The sequence below is a fragment of the Solanum dulcamara genome, chromosome 6 (genome assembly GCF_947179165.1).
Source record: "Solanum dulcamara chromosome 6, daSolDulc1.2, whole genome shotgun sequence".
NCBI classification, from domain to species: Eukaryota; Viridiplantae; Streptophyta; class Magnoliopsida; order Solanales; family Solanaceae; genus Solanum; species Solanum dulcamara.
The window spans coordinates 35,273,486-35,279,622 of NC_077242.1; the positions used below are offsets into that span (position 1 = coordinate 35,273,486).

At 33.4% G+C, this 6,137-nt stretch overlaps 1 non-coding gene across 1 annotated transcript; it reads left to right on the forward strand.

Annotated features, from left to right (window-relative positions):
• The first annotated feature begins 613 nt into the window (after nt 1–613).
• Nucleotides 614–732, forward strand: LOC129893533 (5S ribosomal RNA). Its single transcript, XR_008767514.1, has one exon. It is a non-coding gene; the product is annotated as a 5S ribosomal RNA (ribosomal RNA).
• The last annotated feature ends 5,405 nt before the right edge of the window (nt 733–6,137 follow it).

Here is a 6,137-nt window from a genome sequence, read left to right on the forward strand (position 1 = left end):
TACTTATCTAGCACACATACATTCAACACATGAGTTGGAATAAAATGAATGCAGCTAGCACGTTAGTTCCCCTCCCCTTAAACTATCCCCAATTTTTCACTATTTGTATAGAGATTTACTTATAAAATTATTATAAAACCACATAGAGAAGCAAATAAATAAAGTAATACAAATTACAAACAAAACTTAAAGTAGAACAATAAAATTTCAGATTTCCTGCCCAGGCGAACTCTTCGTGTCTCGAACTTTAAAGTTCAAATCCTGCTAAACCATAAGAAAAATACAGGCAGTGTACGAATAATATGGAGATATAACATGATTATGCAATTTTCATCCAAACAAAACAATCAAACAAAAATAATAACACATTTAAAATAATAGACCCCCACATTAAAGAAAAAAATTAGGACTAATCTGGATGTTTCAGTTAAGAAGGATAGGCAACTAAAATCTAACTGGTGATGTTGAGAACAAGCAAAATAATATTAAAGCGTGTAAGACAACTCTTCTTACTGTTTTGTTTTTGTTTGAGATGTAAGAAATGTAAAGTAAAATATATTTTTTGTTCTTTTCCTTTCTTTCTCTACTTTGTGTTTTTTCTCCTCTTTCTTTTGTCTGCGATCATACCAGCACTAACGCACCGGATCCCATCAGAACTCCGAAGTTAAGCGTGCTTGGGCGAGAGTAGTACTAGGATGGGTGACCCCCTGGGAAGTCCTCGTGTTGCATCCCTCCTTTTGAAGGGGAGCCTTGGAGTAACTGGTAAAGTTGCTGCCATGTGACCAGGAGGTCACGGGTTCAAGCCTTGGAAACAGCCTCTGGCAGAAATGCAAGGCAAGGCTGCGTACAATAGACCCTTGTGGTCAGGCCCTTCCCCGGACCCCGCGCATAGCGGGAGCTTTAGTGCACCGGGCTGCCCTTTTTTTCTTTTGTCTGTGCTATTGTCTGTTTTCTTGTGTGTCTACCTCTTCCCCCTTTTAAATCAATATGGAGTCTTTATTTTTATAATGATGAAAGATATTTCAGAAATAAGATAATCAACAAAAGTGGCTGGGTCACTATTTTTAGTCAGACTTTTCTCAAATAATTCAAATAAAAGAGCAAATATTTCAAAAGAGGTGACCAGATTTTCAACCAAATCAGCCAAATTTTTCAACAACAAATCCACCAAGATTTCAACAAAATCAGTCAAGATTTTCAACAACCAAATCAATTACAGCAACCAAATCAATTACATGTGATTTGGTCAAACTTAATCAAACTTTATTTCAAAAATTGGTAAAAAGAATCATGAAATTATAGGCAATATCACGCTCACAATTTTCATAAGCAGTCTAAAAAATAACATTTACCAAAGAAAATATGTAATGAGATTTACCATAATAAGACGAGTAACAACCTGTTCAGACTAAGAGCCCATTTGGATGGGCTTAAAAAAGTAACGTTTATGTACGAAGTATTTTTAGAACTTTGAAGTGCTGAAAGTTATTTTTATAAATAAGCAGTTGAGTGTTTGGATAAAAGTGCTTAAATGAGGAAAATGATGTGAATTTTAGGGTTAAAAGAATAAAAAGGGTAGTTTGGGAATTTAGTTAAAATATAAGGGATATAAAAGTAATTTCCATGGTCAAAGAAAATGACTTTAAGCACTTAGGAAAAAAAAGTTAGGAATCTTAACGTTTCATTTTTGACTGATTTTAAGAACTTTTTGGCTTAAAGTTAGCATTAGGCAAACATGTCCAAAAGCTAAAAAGGAGCTTTAAGTTGGTTTTGACCAACTTAAAGCCCATCCAAACGGGCTCTAAATAAGGTAACCAGAATCAATTAACATACTAAAATTTACCTTAAACATTGAAGTACTAATATATTTTAATTCAGTAAAGGAGCAAAATCAATCATGCTAGATACCAAAATAGTGTTACTACATGTCAGCTAAATCAAGAAAAATGCTATTACTATAATTATTTCCCAAAAATCAAGCACAACAATCAAAAGTCAAATAATATCATGATTAAGTTAAACAATTTTCTATGATCATCTTAGATAAGTAAACAAGTTATGAATGTAGATCAGATCATTTTAGCCTCAACATGATTCAAGGATCCACCAAAACCACCCATATTTAGGCAATCAAAGGAGCTATTACCAATCAAATACGAATCAAACTTAAAATGGAAAAGAATCAGATTACCATGAATATGAGTACCAAAATTATCACTCTCAAAGATACTTCAAGTTGTCATGAGTATTTTTAGGGTTATACCTTATACAAAGAGAAAGCAATTAACCCAAGCTCAATTAAAATTTCACAGTTGATTCAACACAAAAAACACAATCTCCACACAATCTTTCCTCCAAAGCCAAAAAACAGTAAATGGGTTGAACTATATTCTAATTAATCAAACATACAAAGTCATACTAAAATTCTTCATAGTTAACCCAGTAAAATATCTCAATGTGACGATAGAGGACAAAACATATAGAAGCTAAAGTCACACATTGCTCAAACGTGGCATCAACTCAACTTACAGGAAACAACAATGAGTTAAGCTAAATTATAATTGAATCATACTAGTAATGTATACTAAATAGATATGTCAGAATATTTGAACGTATTAAGCTTATTATTTAAAAAATAAAAATAATAAAGATAATAGTAATAATAGAAATATTAATATAAATTACGAATGTCAAAATATATGATTTATTGGGTAAAACTAAATATAAATTTATTTATTTAATAAATAAATAATTTTGAAAAATGCCTATTTATTAAGATAGCAATCCAAAAAGTAGTTATGGTTGGTCAAAATTGAGTGTCAACAACTGTCCCTTTCTTTGAGTAGGGTCGATGAAAGGATCCTACGCAAAGAAAATTGATAAATTGAATTTTGACGGACCACATCTTCCTCTTCTGAAAAAGAAATTTAGTACGGAAGTTAGAAAGTTATGGCCGAACTCTGGTATCGAGTTTCCTACGTTCTCAGGTTTCATGAGAATTTAGGCCACTTATAGTTCAATACGCTTGATTTGGTGCACGATTTCTGAAAGGATACAAAAGTTATGTTGAATTATGGAGATACCAGAATTCTTTGAGAATGGGATGAGGAAGTTTGTTGGAGTACAGTCGAATTTTCAACGCCGAGCCCGCCTACATATCCCTAAACTTAGGAATCAAACTGCTTGTAGTTCGACTCAATCGGTTGAAAAGGAAATCTCCTATGCTAAGATAACCTTCGGTTGGGAGGAGCGACACATGAATCGAGTATGAAAAAGAGACTCACAACCTCTTAGCCATGAATGTGGCTAGCTTCACACCCATAATTAAGAACTTACACAAACATAATTTCCAAAGCTCTTGGTGTATTATCACTCAGATTAAAAAATTGCTTCCGGTGATAAGTTGAAGTTTTCGGGAGAGAAATTGAAGCTAACAAACTCAAAGAGATACCACATGCCTTCTGGTAGGGGTGTGGTTTGATTGTGGTGGAAGTTGTTCTTCAACTCGTCTCCTGATTTGTTACTAAGAAAAGTTCTACGTTGTGTTGTATTCCTTTTGATGTCGTCCGTACCTATGGTTTAATTGAGAATTCATCCTCTTGGATGCTCTCGACAAAGACTAAGATAAAACTCATTAGTATAAAAAATGTAAATCAAAGAAAAGGATAGCGTCGTTACTGTGTCGGCATGTCAACCTCCTCTGGTTTTAATGTAGAGCAAACAAAATGTATTTCCTAGGTTAATGTGATTTATAATATATTCCTCGACTGCTAATTATTTCAATTTTGATGTAATATGCAATGAGTTGATATGATGCGATATGATAATAAATTGACATGATATGAAGATGGCCTTTCGACAATGGCATGGTAATGGCCCTCTCGGTAATGATATGATAATGATGGCCCTCTTGGTAATAATATGATAAATGATGGCCCTCTCGGCAATGAAATAATAAATGATGGCCCTCTTGGCAATGATATGATAAATGATGGCCTTCTCGGCAATGATATGATAAATGATGGCCCTCTCAGTAATTATATGATAAATGATGGCTCTCTTGGCAATGTTATTACCACTTACGATAATAAAATATGAATAATATAATATGAATGGCCCTCTTGGAAATGATATTACCACTTCCGATAATATAATATGAATAATATAATATGAATGGCTCTCTTGGCAATGATATTACCACTTCTGATAATATAATATGAATGATATAATAGGAATGGCCCTCTTGGCGGTGATATTACCACTTTCGATAATATAATATGGATAATACAATATGAATGGCCCTCTTGGCAATGATATTACCACTTCTGATAATATAATATGGATAATATAATATGAATGACCCTCTTGGCAATGATATTACCACTTATGGTAATATAATATGAATGGCCCTCTTGGCAATTAGAATACGTAATAATGATGATGTCCTATTGGCAGGGTGGTGATGCTTCATTGATAAGATGATGATCGATATCCTTCAGATGTTGATATTTGATCGATTTTTGGTATAACATCGAATGTATTGGCTAGTTGCACTTCAAACCTTCTTTGGTATTTGATGCAACTTATGTATGCCCTTTAGACGTCTTTGATGCTGGAGAATACAGTTTGACGTCATTATAGACACTTTCATTCCTTGAAAGTAGCTCTTTTGCGTGTTCCTGTACTCAAAAGGAAACAAGTAATAGATACATTGTCCTTTTAACTAACGATTGAGCAAAAAATCTTTAAGGAAAGTTCTTGAAAATATATACAAAGTGCCTAATCACTTTGACATTAGTGTGTGAATACCATGCTCATTTTTGAATACTTTATATTCATTGTGGCTCATGGTTTGCTAGGGATTTGAACGAGGCATTGTTGCTCGTATTTTGCACGTCTTCTTTTCGTTTGATGAATCCTGATGAAAAAAAATTATCACTTTTGAAAATTATTTATTCTTTTGACTTCATTGTACTTGCTAAAATGAGAGATATGGTGATCCTTTATAAATCTGCATCCATAGAAAATTTATTAGTTTTGAATAAATTGATCTGTGTCAAATTGTCTGTTTTTTTGCTCCTTGACTTGCTATCTTCGATTGCTTTCTCTGATTCCCCACTTCTCGATAATCTATATATGCAAAAATATTTGATGTATTAAAAGCTTTAACAAAGATGAGCTTTTGAAAAGTAATTTGGAAAGGGTCACTGCCAGATGTCATATCACGCATAGCTTAAATGAACGTCCTTGATTCAAAACTTTGAGCATGTTTGATAGCGTGTTCATAAAATTTTGAGGATTCTTAAGGGTTGAAGTTGGGAAGTTTTGACATAGCTAAAAAATTTTGTAGTTGACTCTGAACACTGATGGTGTTGGAGATTATTGAAGTTGACATTGAACTTCTAACAATGTTTGGATCATTTGAAGCTAGCCTTGAACTTTGAAGTTGAGTAAATCCTTCTGATGATATTTGATAAACATTTTGAGGTCATCCTCAAAACTTTCTATCCCAGTTAGATGTGTTGGTAAATATCAAACTATCAATAAAAGATTTGTAGAATTTTTGACATTCTATCAAAAATTCTGTCCCGATTACTTTTTCTGATGTGCCTCAATCTTGACATCTTCTGTAGAAAGATCTTCTTTGAAATTTTTGATTCCCTCTCAAAAATTATATCCCGATTTCTATTATAAATAGATAACTTACGGGAGATATGAACAAATTATTGTGGTGCCTACATATCCTGTTGAGGAAGGAATCAAGTCAAACGTAGTTCCCCTCTCAGGAGATAACTGAGAAATGAGAGATTTTAATAGAAAAAATAATTGAGGCCGACATAGGACACCTACGTATCTCATTCTTGAGAATTCAGGTCAAACGTAATTCAAACATCAAAAAAGGGATATTGAAAATAGATATAGGGGTGACCGAGGCCGATGTAGGCCGCCTTCGTATCTCATTCTTGAGAATTTAGGTCAGACGTAGTTCATTACAAAATGGGAGGGTTAATTTAAAACAAACAAGCATAGAAACGATTATAAGCAAATGACATAATTACAAAAACTCTGAACCTTCAAACGTAGTATCTCTTGAAGGCATCTGAGTTTATTGGTTTCGGCCACTCTTGGCCATCCAT